Below are 15,861 nucleotides of genomic sequence, written 5' to 3' on the forward strand. Positions count from 1 at the left end.
GATAAAACCATGTCCATATTAACAGAATGTATTTATTAACAGCCAACATACACACTTTGATAGTTCAGACATGTGTATGATGTTCAACTTTGTCTTAACATGCATTGCCAACAGAGATCATTCTTGACTCTGGTATGCACACTACACATCCCCTTCACAGAGACTGAAACTCCCTGCCTATCATGCATACTTGTGTTCACTTAGATAAATCATATGAAAGTGAGTGAGAGTTGAGAAATCATTAGTGCCAGTCACTTAACTACATCATGATAAATAAGTACCAACATCAGGGACTGCTTATATGGAAACATTACAGCATTAAAGCATAGTGCTGATACAGTAGATGAAAAGGAAACCCCCAAGCTTGTTAACTAAGGAAAATAACAGACATGGAGCGAGGCAAAGCATATTCTATTTACTGTCACAATGACACTTGCATTTAGTTACTACAGTCTTTAAGAGAAACTATTGTATGATCTTTGAAATTCTACTGCTACAATTTTGCTAATATATTACAGACTGATAATTTTGTACTGTCATGAATTCATATTACAAGTCTAGCCTGCACTGTGATAGCATTTGAGGGTAATCATCATGAGGGGAGTTTAGGTAAATGGCCCTTGTGAATGGAACACTGCAATTTTAAGGTAATAAGACACCATGCCTCCTCTTTGTGCTTCCTTCCAAATGTGGACACATGAAGAGTCATGATTTAATTTATCCCCTGCCCCCAGGATAAACCCAAAAGTTTTTTTTTAGATCAGATCTGCCATCTTATTGTACTGATCTCAAACGTTCAACTTCAGACCTTGAGGACTATTGGTCTGTTTTTCATAAGATACCTGTTCATGTTTTTCTGGTAAAGCAACTGAATGTGAGCTGATTACTTATGTAAGTGTTCTTCTTTGTCTAACTCTGTAGAGAGTTATGATTAGTGAGCTTAGCTAATATCCACTAGTCATTTTAATATCAGACATAGCCTTTACCTTATTTACTTCATCATGTCATTAAGAGATTCAAGAAAGATTAGAAATTTTTTTTATGAATTAGAAACTTAAAAAAAACACTAGGAAAATTTGATAAGTAATTCGCTATTTTATTTGTGTAGAAAGTTCTTTCCTTTTTTAAAATATCAGAAACATAAGACATTCATTATAAGGACAACATTTGTAAAATAAAGTATTGTTACCTTTCTAAAATTCATTACATATATGACAAAATCTACAAATTCTATATTATAATGTAATACTTGACAACTGTCTGGTATCCAAAAAGAAATGATATCAAGAGCACATATAGAGAACGATTATGGTAGGTGCAGAGGAAGGTACCTAGACTATATGTAGAGTACAGAGAGGTGAACAAACAGATAATTTGAAAGATCATGACCACCACTTTTGGGCCCCTATTCTGCAGTTTAAAGTACTCTAGTCTATTTTAGCATTTTTATTATGTTTCACCTGCCCATTAACCACTCTAGTTAAAATATTTAAGATATATTTATGGATTCTTTAAGTGTAATACACAGTACTGTAGATGCTAAAATAATAGTGAATGGTGATTTAAATCCATCGTTATGAATCTGAAATCCAAATTGCTAAATTACAGAGAGAGAATAAAGATAGATGATAGATAGATGGATAGATAGGTGATGATAGATAGATAGATAGATAGATAGATAGATAGATAGATAGACAGACAGGCATAGATAGATAATAAAAATAAATTGTTGAATAAAATAGAAAATAAAAATAAATTATGGTGATATTTTTAGTTTAGAGAACAGAGAAAATCCTTCTGAGGAAAAACTACTGATTTTAGAAGATTTGGTTTGACCTGAGACATATACTTCTGGCGCCATCTGTGAAGACAATTGCAGAGAGATTTAACTGAAGAGAGAATACCTACTCTACATAGCAGAATCCTCTGGTCTTTGGACCAGAACAGGTTTTATATAAGGAAAAGGACCTGAGCACCAACATTCATCTTTTTCCTATTTCCTAAGTATGGACACTATGACCTGCTTCATGTCTTATTTGTCATGGTTGACTGTGTCCCTTCCTAAACTGTGAGACATATAAACACCCTTCGTCATTGGCTTCTGTTATGTCTCCTACCACAGAAATGATAGTACACATGGTATGTACTCACTGATAAGTGCATATTAGCCCAAAAGCTCAGAATACCTACGATTCAACCCACAGACTATATGGAGCTAAAGAATAAGGAAGACCAAAGTGTGGATGCTTCAATCCTATATAGAAGGGGAAACAAAATAATCACAGAAGGGAGAGGGAGGGGAGGGAAGGAGGGAGGGAGGGAGGGAAGGAGGGAGAGAGAGAGAGAGAGAGAGAGAGAGAGAGAGAGAGAGAGAGAGAGAGAGGAGGGAGAGAGAGAACTGGGAGGGAGTGTCCCGCGCTACATCTCGCCAGCAGGAACGACGCGGCACACATAGGATCCTTCTGCAGAAAAGCTTTAATGCATCTTGAGAGGGAGAGCATAAGCTTACAATGCGGAGACGCCGAGTGATGAATAACCGTCCCTTATATAGGAAACTATCCTCGCCTAGGACGTGTAACTCTCTGACTGGTCACTGCCAATTATGCCAGATGACGTACCAAAGCGTGCGTGTCCCTTTGAGTAGGGAAGTTACCAGGCGCCTGCGTATTGCCCTTTTTACTAGGTGCGTTCTGCCGGATGCCGGTGCCATCTTGTAATGGAGTATGTGAGGACAGCTCCTCACATCTCCCCCTTTTCTGTTTTTTAAGCAAACAGGACACCCAGATATAGGAGGGCGAAGACAGAGGTCATATCCTCGTACAAAGTTGGCGAACCTGTACAAGAGAGATACCCTTAGGCTGTTGTTGGGACCCAGGGCACTCCTGATCCATCTCACTGCCATTTTTCAAGGGAGGGAAAACTGGGGCAGAAACCCTCATGTAATATGACATGCCTTCCAGGGAGCGTATTTGGTAGAACTTCCCTGTGCGATGCTAAGCTCGTCACCCCCATGGGCTGCTCAAGCCGGACACTCTAATCCTGTGCAATGAACCGAGGTTCTAGGAGTGCAAGAGCTGTCCAGCCGGCGACCTGTTGCTTGAGCATGGTCAATCAGATATCGGCTGATGCTCCTTGTTCAAGGGCTACAAGCGCCTGGGCGATCACTACTTTGTCCTTTCTTGTTTGAGATCTCAATTTGCAAAGCAACCAGAGGAGTAACACTAATCCACAGCAGAGGATCACTCCAAAAAGTCCCACTCCCACCCATTCCTTGAAATAAGAGAGTGCTGAGGTGATCCAGGACGACAATCCCTCCATCAAAGACAGGTCCAGTCGGGTAGAATTTACTTGAATGATGGTCGCTCTCAGCTCCCGAAGTGTCTGTTCAAACTCCGAGGTCCAATTCTGTAACAGATGCTGTGAAAGACTCTTAGACAGATTAGCAGCTCGGGTAAATTTGTCATATTATATGGAGGTGACACAAAGGCCTGGGAGTTTTTGCTCACAGCCAAGCTGGGCCAGTTGCCATAGAATGTCTAATTGCTCTCGGACCAGATCTATACATTGGTTGACAAGCATAAGGCCTCTCTGTATCTGAGTATTGGCTGAGGCCTGTCTGTCCCGAGCCACAGAGACGGTGGCCGATAAATCATTGATAGTTTGGGTTGTCTGTACTGAATTTGACAAGGCCAATGCCGAGGCAGTAACTGAGGCAGCGACTGCTGTCGTAGCAATAATGCCAGCAATAATTGCAGAAATACCAAAATCTCTTTTTCCTCTAAATAAGGTCATGGTCCCCGGGGTATCAACAGGGATCGGGATAAAGCGAGGCATGCGGGTAACTACTGCGATATTTTATATGAGTAGCTGTCCAGACAGAGGCAGCAGGTTTGATGTTCCCCGTCCAGGAAAATGACAACCGTCCCTTTTCGCCCTTTCCTCCAAGTAGCATCGCCATGGGCGTAAGATCAGTGCAGCTACCATTAACGCAATGTAAGGCCACCACGATAGAGAACTGTGGCATTAGCCACAATGTCCTCCTCACCAGTTCCCCATGTGGCCTCCCTTAACCAAGCAGAAGATTGATTACATAACATAATGCAAGGGAGATCAAAAGATGTTTTGTTGAATATGCCAAAACAAAGGCTGCCCTTAAGGGGAATAGTCCTATTTTCTTTTAGTCATTCAACCTGTGGATCCTCAGGTAAATTCAACCTGTGGATCCTCAGGTAAATAGGCCAACCCTAAATCCCTGTTAGTGGTACATCACCAGCATCGGGAGTGGAAAGGTTGACATTATTCCCCATCGTAGCTCGCCCTGCACCGTTGCTGGCATCCATGGAAGAAGAGTGAGGAGGTGCAAGAGTCCCAGTCCCTTCTTGATCACTTGCTGTGATGCTCTGAGTAAGTCGTCCTGGGATCCATATGGGATTTTCATTGTCCTGTGGAAAAACACAGACAGCTCCCCTGGATCTTATTAAAACAGGATCCGGGCCTTTCCATTCATTTGTCAATACATCCTTCCATTTGACTAATTCTTTTGTCCTCTTGGGCTCTGAGCAATGTCGCTCAGCCGCTGTTTGTCCAGCTTCATCAAGATTTAAAAAATTTAAGGTAAAAAGGGCCAGAGCAGTGGCCACTTGGGGTGTTGGGGGGAGTTCTATCATAATTCCCCCTCTTTGTTTTATTAAATATGATTTGAGTGTCCGATGAGCATGCTCTATGATTCCCTGTCCTTGAGGGTTGTAGGGCAGGCCCATCAGGTGGGTAACCTGCATCTGAGCACAAAACTGACGGGATTTTTGAGATGTGTAGGCGGGGCCATTGTCAGTTTTTACACATTTTGGCTTTCCCCAAGCACTCCATGCTTCAAGGCAGTGCTGAATGACATGTGTTGTTTTTTCTCCTGTAAGTGGGGTGGCATGTAGAATGCCAGAACATGTGTCTATAGATACATGCACATACTGTAATTTTCCAAAAATAGAATTATGAGAAACATCCATTTGCCAGATTTGCAATGGCTGTATTCCTCTCGGGTTGACCCCGATGTGAGGAACTGGGAGGAACAGGCAGCACTGTTGGCATTGGGTGACTATATCACGTGCCTCTTTTCTAGTTATAGAGAAGCGGCGGCGTAAAGTTTCTGAGGTGACATGGAAATTGCCATGAAAGGCTTTAGTGGCCTCTAAAGGAGAGGCCAGGGCCACAGCTATCATTTTTGTGGCTTTGTCAGCCAAATCATTCTCTGAACTCATTGGGCCAGGGAGTCCAGAATGGGCCCGTATATGAGTAATGTATACAGGGAATCTTCTATTTAATAGGATAATTTGGATTTTTCGGAAAATATCTGCCACCTTACTAGTGGTTTTAATTATACCGGCGGTTTCAAGAATACTAACAGCATTAACCACATAGGAGGAATCTGAAACAATATTTAGAGGAACCTGGAATTTTTCAATGACCTCCATGACCACTAGGCATTCTACCACTTGGGGTGAGGTTTCAAAATATTGTCGTGAGAATACTTGGGAGTTTACCACATATGCTCCCACCCCTGTTTTTGACCCATCCGTATACACTGTTATCCCCTCCTTTAATGGTCTGTGGGATGTGACACGAGGGAAAACAATAGGTTGTGATCTTGAAAAACACAATAGGGGGTGTTTAGGATAATGATTATCTATCTTCCCTGTAAAGGATGTGAGCAGCACTGCCCAATCATCAGAGGTAGCGGCTAGAGTTTGGATCTGGTAGGGTGTATATGGGATAATCAAGGATTGGGGTGGAGTCCCAAAATGACCGATGGCAGCTTTTAGGCCCTTAATAGCCAGATGTGCTACTGTGGCTGGATACCAATCAATAATCTTCACAGGGGAAGCATGTGGATGGATCCATAACAGTGGACCTTGTTTCCATAAAACTGCAGTGGGTAAATCCTTGGTATCTAGTACACAGAGTGAAAAAGGTAGAGACAAATCAATGCGTTGCAATTGGGCCTGTTTTATGGCATCTTCTACTTTTAGTAAGGCCTTGGTTGCAGCGGGAGTTAGCACACGAGGGGAGGTGATGTGGCCGTCCCCTTCCAATATTTCGAACAAAGGTTTTAATTCCATGGAAGGGATTTTCAAAAATGGTCTCAACCAGTTGATATCTCCCAAGAGCTTCTGAAAGTCATTAAGAGTATGGAGGTGGTCTCTACGGATTTCCAGTTTCTGGGGTATAATCTTATCAGGGAAAATAATGGATCCTAGAAAATGACCTGTGTCAGCAATTTGGACCTTTTCTGTAGCAATATGTAAGTCCCATTGTTTAAGCGTTTTTTGTAATAAGGAATAGGCTTGTTTGAGTAATTCTAAGTCTTTATGACACATCAATATATCATCCATGTAATGGATTAACAGTAAATTTGGATAGGTCTCCCTGACTGGTTTGAGGGCTTCCTGAACATATAACTGACACATCGTAGGGCTGTTGGCCATGCCCTGAGGTAGGACCTTCCACTGGTATCTTTTATCATGTTCAGTATGATTAATTGATGGGACAGTAAAAGCAAACCTGGGCCTATCAGGGGGGTAAAGCAGAATAGAGAAAAAACAATCCTTGATATCTATTATTACCAAATTCCAATCTTTTTGTAGGGCCGAGAGTATAGGAAGGGCCCGCTGAATGGGTCCAAGGGATTCCATCTGATCGTTAATGGCCCTCAAGTCATGGAGTAGTCGCCATTTTCCTGATTTTTTCCTTATTACAAAAATTGGGGTGTTCCAAGGAGAGGTGGAGGGCTCCAAATGTCCCAATCTTAATTGTTCATCCACCAGTCCTGTAGCTGCCTGTAATTTCTCAGAGGTTAATGGCCATTGGGGAACCCACACCACGTTCTCCGTCCTCCATGGTATGGGTCATGCTGCCCCAATGGCGCCTAGGAAAAACCCAGGCCTTGTTTATGGGGGTTGGGGATCGGTTCAATGGGTGTGAGACGACCCTGTTCTAATCGCCGTAGGCCTTTCCCTTCCTTATAGCCCATCCTTGACATCATGTGGGCCACTTGTGGGGGGTATTCATTAGATAAGGTCAGTCCCATGGTCTGCATAACATCCCTCCCCCAAAGATTAACCGGCAGGGGAAGTACATAAGGAATAAATTGTCCCTGTCGGCCATCGGCAGTTGTCCAAGTTAGAGTGGCAGAGCTGATCATAGGGCATGACTGGTAGCCTAATCCTTGTAGCGAGTGAGAAGATTTTGTGGTAGGCCATGATTGAGGCCACCATTTTGAGGAAATTATACTTTTATCAGCCCCAGTATCCAGTATGCCTTCGAATTTCTTTCCATTAATTTCTAAGCTCAATTTTGGGCGGTTGTTAAGGTGAACCACCAAATATGCCGAATCATGACCAGTGGACCCCATGGGTCCCTTGGTATCCTGTATTGTGGCCTGGGAGCATGGAAGGAATAATAACTGTGCTATTCTATCTCCTTTACTTATGGAAAAAACCCCATCGGGACTTGAACAAAGAATCTGAACATCAAGAGAGCGCTGAGCTTCAACAAGGCCTGGATGAACTATCAGTCCTTGTAGGGCGAGAGATCCTCTCCCAAGGACAAGGCCTATGGTTCCCGGGGGGTAGAGGCCCCACAGTCTGAGCAGGAATTGGCTGAATGCCCATCTGGGGCATTAGAAAGAAGTCTGAGGCGGCACGCAGGTCCAATTTTGTGTCGCCTCTTGGGGGACCTCCTCTGCCAGGGTCGTGGCCCTGTGAAAGCGGTTCCCATATCTTTGAGGGCCCTGGGACCGGGGGCCCACCAGCCCGTTTTTTGACATCTCATTAGGCCGAGTCTCCAAAGGAGGGAGTAGTTTGCCTTTAATGTCTCTCACTGATCGGCACTGGTCAGCCCTATGGTAGCCTTTGCCACATCGGACACAGAGGGTTGCAGACCCCCTGTCTCCTTTTGTCATCCTGCAGTCTCTTTTTAGATGGCCTGTTTTCCCACATTGAAAGCATGATCTTTTATCCGTCCCTTTAACGGGGCGTCGCTGGGATTGGAGAATGGCGGCCGCCAGGCCTGAGTTAGTAAGGGGCCCTCCAAGTTCCCTGCAGACTCTAAGCCAATCCTGTAGCCCTTTATTTCTTTGGGGGGCTATGGCTGCTCGGCACTCCTAGGTGGCTTGCTCGAAAATGAGCTGGTCTATAAGCGGTGCTGCTTGTTCAGGATCGCCAAAGATTCATCCTGTAGCCTCTGTCATTCTAGCTACAAAATCTGAGAAATTTTCCTGGGGTCGCTGAATGATTTTTGTAAGTTGATTATCGATCCCTCCTCTCCTGGACAGTGCCTTCCAGGCTCTAATAGCCATGCTGGAGACCTGAGCATAGGCAGTGGTAAGCAGACTGATCAGCTGCAAAGCGGCCCTGTCCTGTTAAGAGTTCGAAAGTCCATTCCTGTTGCTCAGGTATTAAGGCCGTAGCATTCGCTCTGGCCTGTGTTTGGGCTGCCTCATACCAGAGCGCTTTCCATTCCATGTATTGGCCCATGCTGGCAAGGGCTGCCTTAGCAATCATCTGCCAATCAGCTGTTGTCAATGCCGTCATGGCCAACCTGTCGAGTTGTGTTAGAGTAAAGTTGGCCGTGACTCCATACTTTCTAACTGATTCCGCTAATTCCTTAATCTGATTATATTCAACAGGGGCATGGACCCGTCCTCCCTCCGGAGTCTCAAAGACAGGAAATGTCATACTCAGCTTTCTTCTCAACCTCTCGGGGACTAGTGAGAAGGCTCGTGAGTGTGTCTCATATGGAGGGGGCGCCGTTGGTGGCGGCCGCACTAGAAGCCTTCTATTACTTCCCCTACATTCATCGGGGTAATATCTTTCCTCCTCATATTTAGCTGCTTCCTCATCTAGCCTCCTCCTCTGAGTCTAAGGTTTTATTTTCAGAACTTTCAGAACTGTCGAGGTTCAGCGCTTCTAGCTCTTTCACAGGGTATAGGCTGGCTCCCCCTCCTGGTTTATGTGTAGAGGAGGACGTGCTGGAATCTGAAAATTTCAACGCTCCCTTGTCTGCGGACTTACCGGGAGGGCCTTTTTTCTTTCTTAGGACGTCCTTTTTTTTTTTGCGCGCACCCAACCTCTCAAAGTATGTTCGGTTTCTGACATACTTTCCCGGACTACCTCGAGAGTGGCCTGTCCTTCTACTACTGCTGCCTTACAGGTTTCATCCTATAAACAATTCTTAACCAGCTTCCATATAGCTTTGGTCCCTAGGCGCAGATCCTCTTCCGCCAATTTTCTGTCAAGGTCCTTTCCAAGTTTGTTCCATGAGGCAATTGTAAACGAGCCTGAACAGGCAAACCAAGGAGCCACCCTCTCCACCTCCTTCACAAAGTTTTTAAGTGTTCTTCCTCCAATTTTGATGTCCCTCTGCTTTAACACTGTTTCCAAGGCCGTGACCACAGACTGTGAGGATCCCATGATGGGCCAGGAACGCCGGCGGCTTATCTACGTCCGTCTGACAAGGTGTGAGGTGAAAGGGTAGAGACGGACACGCTGCTCTCTTATGTACGGGAGTCTTACACGCGCCTCCCCGGACGGTGCTGCTTATCTACGTCGGCCTTATCGAGTCCTTGCTCCTCAACAGTCAAAATCGAAGGTAAAAGGGAGCTGCGCGAAGCTCACTTATATACGAGAGACTGAGACACGCCTTCAGCTGCTGTGATCGTCCTTTTAACAGCAAAAACAGTGAAAACAGAACATAATAATAAGAAAGAGTAGGGTGGCTCCCAGGACAAATACTATAGCCTCAACAAATCCTTCCCAAGGAGGTGACAACCCCAGACCAAAGTCCAAGAGAGGCCTGCCTCTCCGAACGTACCTGCCTGCAGTTCTGAATCCTCCTTGTCGCCAAGGGATCTCCGAAGGTGCTGAAGATGGCGAGGTCTTTCCCGGGTTTTCGGCACCAGATGTCCCGCGCTACGTCTCGCCAGCAGGAATGACGCGGCACACACAGGATCCTTCTGCAGAAAAGCTTTAATGCGTCTTGAGAGGGAGAGCATAAGCTTACAATGCGGAGACGCCGAGTGATGAATAACCGTCCCTTATATAGGAAACTATCCTCGCCTAGGACGTGTCACTCTCTGACTGGTCGCTGCCAATTATGCCAGATGACGTACCAAAGCGTACGTGTCCCTTTGAGTAGGGAAGTTACCAGGCGCCTGCGTATTGCCCTTTTTACTAGGTGCGTTCTGCCGGATGCCGGTGCCATCTTGTAATGGAGTATGTGAGGACAGCTCCTCACAAGGGAGAAAGATAGGGGAGGAAAAAGGGAGGCAGGATCAGGTATTTGAAGGGACAGGAGAAAAATACAGTTTTGGGAAGTCAAATAGAAATATGAGGCAGTGCGGAATGAGGAACTGGGGTAGCCACTGGAAAGTCCCAGATACCAGGAAAGTGAGAAATTCCAGGACCCCACTGGGATGACTTTAGCAAAAATGCAACAAAGGGGAGATAGAACCTGTAGAGACCACCTCCAGTAGGTAAGTATAACACCCAATTGAGGTATGGGGCAACCCACCCATCTCAAATAGTTTAACCCAAAAATGCTCCTGTCCAAAGGAAGACAGGGACTGAAGGGAAAGACCACCCAGAGACCTCCCACATAGGGATCTATCCCTTCTGCAAACACCAAACTCCAACACTATTGCTGATGCCAAGAAGTGCTTGCTGACTGGAGTCTGTTATGGCTGTTTTCTGAGAGGTTCTACCAGCACCTGACTAATACTGATGTGAATGGGCACATGAACCCCAGTGGAAGAGCAAGGGGAAGGACTGAAGGAGCCTTGCAATTTCATAAGAAAAGCAATAACCAAATTGCCCAGAGCTCCCAGAGACTGAACCACCAATGAATGATTACACATGGAGGGATCCATGGTTCCAGGTACATATGTAGCAGAGGATAGCCTTATCTGACATCAGTGGGAGGGGAGGCGCTTAGTCCTGTGGAGATTTGATGCTGAAACATAGAGTGATGCTAGAGCAGTGAGGCAGGATTGGGTGAGTGGGTGGAGGAGCACCCTCAAAGCGCCAAAAAAGAAAGCAGAGAGGGGAGATGGAGATGGCCTGGGGATATCTGGGAAGGGGGATATTATCTTAAATATAAACAAATAAAATAATTAGTAAAAACAAAGAGCTGAAAAAAGAAGGGATTCTTAGATTTGTCTTTTCGATTTTGTATGCATATGTATTCTTAGTTTAAATAACATTTATTATTTCTTTAGATTTAGCATTTCTTCATAAAATTGATTTTTTATGGGAGATGTAATTATTTTGAAGTTAACAAAATATTTACAAGTTTGCTTAAGGTATAAGTCATCATTTCTCTACCTTATCAATCCCACCAAGTCCAAAATATGTGACAGAATACAGAATACAGAAGCGTTTGCAATATACTATGCAATAAGCCCCCCAGAAGCTAGTGTATGCTTGAAGATAGATATTTCTGACTATTTTGGTAATAGAACCTACATTCTTATAAAATGAATTGTTTAGAGGGAAGATCATAGTTATGAGTTGGACTCTAGTAAACCATCCTTAAAGATATCTGTTGCTTACTGAAGCAGAAAATTGTAAACAAAACAAAACAAAACAAAAAATGTACAGGTGCTTGAAGAGGGGTAACAATCATCTCTTCTTGTCTTCTGTATTTTAAAACACATATTCACCTAGCATGCAGAAATCTACAATGAGACCCAATTGGCAATAGATCCTGGGATTCTCTCCTGGTGGGTGCTGTTTTTGAACACTCAAGTAATTTGTAGACATGGACGTTTTAGTCATCTACCGAGGTCTGTGGCTGTCATTACATTATGCCCTCTCTCAGCATACATCAGCTAAAGAGCATAACATACTCCCCAAACAAAACCTCCTTCCAGGGAAGTCTCCTGCAACCAATTGATGAAAGTGGGCATTAAAATCCAGCCTTCTCACTCCAACTTCTTACCTGTTCCATTTCAGCACTCCCTATACGGTCTTGAAGCTATGTCACTTTGATACCTCAAGTTCACCATGCATTTTTGATCTTCATCCTTCATCTTTCGGAAATGCTCATCTCAAAAAAGTCCAAATAAATATTTTTTTCATATTTATTTCCTTTTGGGATATGTTGCTGAAAGATGATCATAAGACAACACAATTCTCTAAAATTGCTTACTTCAAATTTGTTAACTTTCTATTGAAATTAAAAATGTCTAAATATAACATCAAAGTAGAAAAAGAAATATTTAGTGGGAAGACTGGGTGGTGTGATTGACTAGAGAGAATGAATGTGAGCAATATAGGGTGAGATACATGCATGAATATGTCGTGATGAGACCTATTACTTTATATACTTGTGAAAGCAAAAAGAAATACTAATAAAGCTATCCAATCAACACAATTATATTATTTTTTATAAAGTGTCATTTCATTAACCCAAAAGAGAACAAAGTCCCCATCTGTTGCTGGTTCTTTTTATCATGGGAGCTTATGAGATGGCCACAAATGAATGCAGTAGCAACCCCTACCAATTTGGGGGGAAATGTACCAGGCTGTCTTCAGAGGATTACTAGGAACATATTGCAGGCTTTCCTTCCTCCGTCAACTATTTTGGAGCCTCAGGCTGTGTTTGTATCTGTTATCCTGGATTCACCCAGAAGCCAATGGAAACAGTTGCAGAGACACACAGGTTGTCTTATAGAAGAGTTGTGGGAAGGATTGAGGGACTCAAAGAGGACAGGGACTCCAAAGAAAGACCAACTGAGTCAACAAACCTGGACACTTGAAGACTCCCAGAGACTGAATCACCAACCAAAGAACAAGCACAGGATGGACCTAACCTTCCAACCCTGCACATAAGTAGTAGTTATGCAGCTTGGTCCTCATGCAGATCCCCAAACAACTGGAGTGGGGGCTGTCTCTGAATCTGTTGTCTATATGTGGATCCTGTTCCCCTTACTGGGCTGCCTTGTGTGACCTCAATGGAAGGACACATGTCTAGTGCTGTAGTGACTTTAGGTGCCAGGGTGGGTTAGTACCCAGGGGACAATCTCCTCCTTCTGAGAGGTGAGGGGGAGGGGGAGAGGGAGGAGGAGGGGCCTTGCGATGCGAGCACTGGGAGGAGAAAGGGGGCAATGATACAGATGTAAAGTGAACATATAAATAAATTAATGAAAAAAATAAAAGAATTTCAAAATTGCAAAACGAAAACATTATAAGATAGCCTACTTCATTGAGTGACGAAAGGGGGACAGTACCATAGCATGTTCCTTTTGCCTATAGAATCCTTTACTGTCCTTGTATCTTAAAGATGTACATTAGGCAAATTAATAAGGATGATATAGAGACACAGTAATGAAAACATCTAAGAATTTCTATTCTAGATTTTTTTATTTCTGCAAGCAGTCATAAAGCCATAGTTGGTATTTGTCATTTTTCTCTTCCACTGTTGGTTTAATATTCCCTTTGCTCTCAGTCAGCATCACCACAGGCAATATCATTTTTTGAGCAGCCAGCATGACTCTAACTTTTACTCCTTCAGGATCTATACTCTGGCTTTTATATTGGATTATTATAATATTACATTTTATTGAACAAAGAAGTAAGATTAAATGTATCAGAAATTCTGTATGCTTCAGTACTTCATAGACTTTCTTTGGATATGAAGAATTTTCTCTTATTACCTGCATATTCAGAAACAATTAGACTAAGTATGATAAATACTATCTAATTTGCATATGACAAAATTAATTCACTTACCAAACCCCCCCCGGTGTGTGTGTGTGTGTGTGTGTGTGTGTGTGTGTGTGTCTTTTAATAAGGTTGTACAATGTAGTCTTGGCCAATATTGGACTCACAGTAGAGATCTGGCTGGACTTGAAACTACAGTGATTCACCTGCTTCTACCTCCCTTGTACTTGGCTAAATGTGAGCCATCATGTAGCACCAACATCGGTGTCTTAGTTATGATTGGGGTGGGAGTCAGTTCAGTTTGGCTTTGCTTTGTTTAGTTTAGAGGAGCTTTTCCCCATATGAGACCCTAAAATGCAGGCAGATGTAACACAGCCTGCTTTTCTACATTAAGTGATCAGGAGAAGGCTGATAGGAATTAGTTCTCACATTCTCATTCAATCTCTAGTCCCAAACAGCAAAAAACAATACTCTGGGACCTCGGTGACAGAAAGGTATCATTTAGTCAAGGTTCATATTTATTATGGGCCATTCATGTCATTCTCATCTTTTGCTTTGCTATGCAGTTTTCCTATAAAAACATGAATACTCTTTTCAGTAGTGAATAAGAAATTCATAATTAAACCTCATGACTTCATCAATGGGCTTTACATGCTAATCTCTCAACATCCACAACAGAATACATTCATCAACAATGCTTATTTTATTCAATTATGTTTCTTCCTTATATAAGATATTTATTGCTTATATAAGAAACAATAATAATCTTTATCATTAAATTCAATATTTTTAAGTTATATTGTCAATAAAATATTTGATATAATAACTTCATCTTAAAAGGATTTGCATCTTAAACATGAAAATCAATGAAACAGGATATTATTTTAAAGAATTTTGCCAAATAAATCAGGGTAAAGGAAAAAGACACAGGAATAAATGTCTCATGGGATTTACCATCATTTAGCCAATGGTCAGGAGGTAGGTCGATAGTTCCAGCTTACTCCATGATTTCAGCTTACTACAGCTTTCTCTGTGATTGCAATGGTGAGTTTCCCATAATAAAATCCGTGGTTTTCTCCCTTTGCCTTTCTTCCTAATCTATAGCTTCTAAGATGGAGTACTGTTTTCTGTGTTCTATCACAAGACAAGGTTCATCCTCTATAATTTTTTTTCTACTTGGATGTACGTTTCTATCTAATGGTGATAGAATCCTTAGTTAACACTGACTTTCACTATTATTTCTATGCACATTTCTAAGGTGTACATAAAGTTATACTTGGCTATATTTCGATCTGGGATGTGCCCCAATGGCAGTGAGTTGAGATTTAGTCCTCAGTTTGACACTGTTCAAAGGAGGTAGACACCTTTAATGGGTTGAGCCTAGTAGAAAGCTTAAGGGTTAGAGGGAGTGAGTCATTTTCGTCTTCCTTACTCTCACTAGTTCTCTTTGCTTTTCCTTGCAGCCAGTAAATGAATTTGCTCCACTGTGGATTTTCATGCCATAATATTTGTCTTTCCACAGACCTCAAAGTTACAGATCCAACCTAAATATATTTGAATGTTCAGTATTTTGAGCCAGAATAAAGTATTTATCTTTTTCCATTAGTTTTCTCAGCCTATACTTGGAGTGATAAGAAACTAACCAAGTTAGGAACTAAGGAAGATCTTTAACTATGTATTCCAACATGACTCCCAACAGTAATGACAGCATAGCAGTTGAAAAATGCCTGGGGCAGAGAAGAGACTGCAGTTGTAGAACACTTGACTAACATGGTATGATCTTCAGTATTACAGAAATCAAAACCAGAAACACACTAGTGAGCATGAATATTACTACTTCTTCTTCAAGCCATTAACATTCTGAGGCTCCACTTACTACTTGTTCAGTTACCCCACACCCAGCCTGCTGCAAAAATGAGGTTTATTATAAAATATATTTGATATGCCATAGTAATTTTCTTAGACAAAATATATTGTTCAGTTCTACTCAAGTTAAAATGGCTTACTATTTTACTAGACTGTACATGGCCATGTAATGATATAAACAGAGAACAAAGACACTGTATTAATAGAGGGCAAATAAATGAAGATTGCTGGAAGGTAGCTAATGTGTACTTTGCTTAATGTTTCATAAATGCAGAGTCAACAT

General features: G+C 42.5%; 1 pseudogene; it reads right to left on the reverse strand.

Annotated features, from left to right (window-relative positions):
- Positions 1-6,919: 6,919 nt before the first annotated feature.
- On the reverse strand, positions 6,920-7,673 carry LOC147994828 (endogenous retrovirus group K member 7 Pro protein-like; annotated as a pseudogene).
- Positions 7,674-15,861: the final 8,188 nt, after the last annotated feature.

This window comes from Rattus norvegicus, chromosome 4 (genome assembly GCF_021556685.1).
Source record: "Rattus norvegicus strain SHRSP/BbbUtx chromosome 4, alternate assembly SHRSP_T2T, whole genome shotgun sequence".
NCBI lineage: Eukaryota > Metazoa > Chordata > Mammalia > Rodentia > Muridae > Rattus > Rattus norvegicus.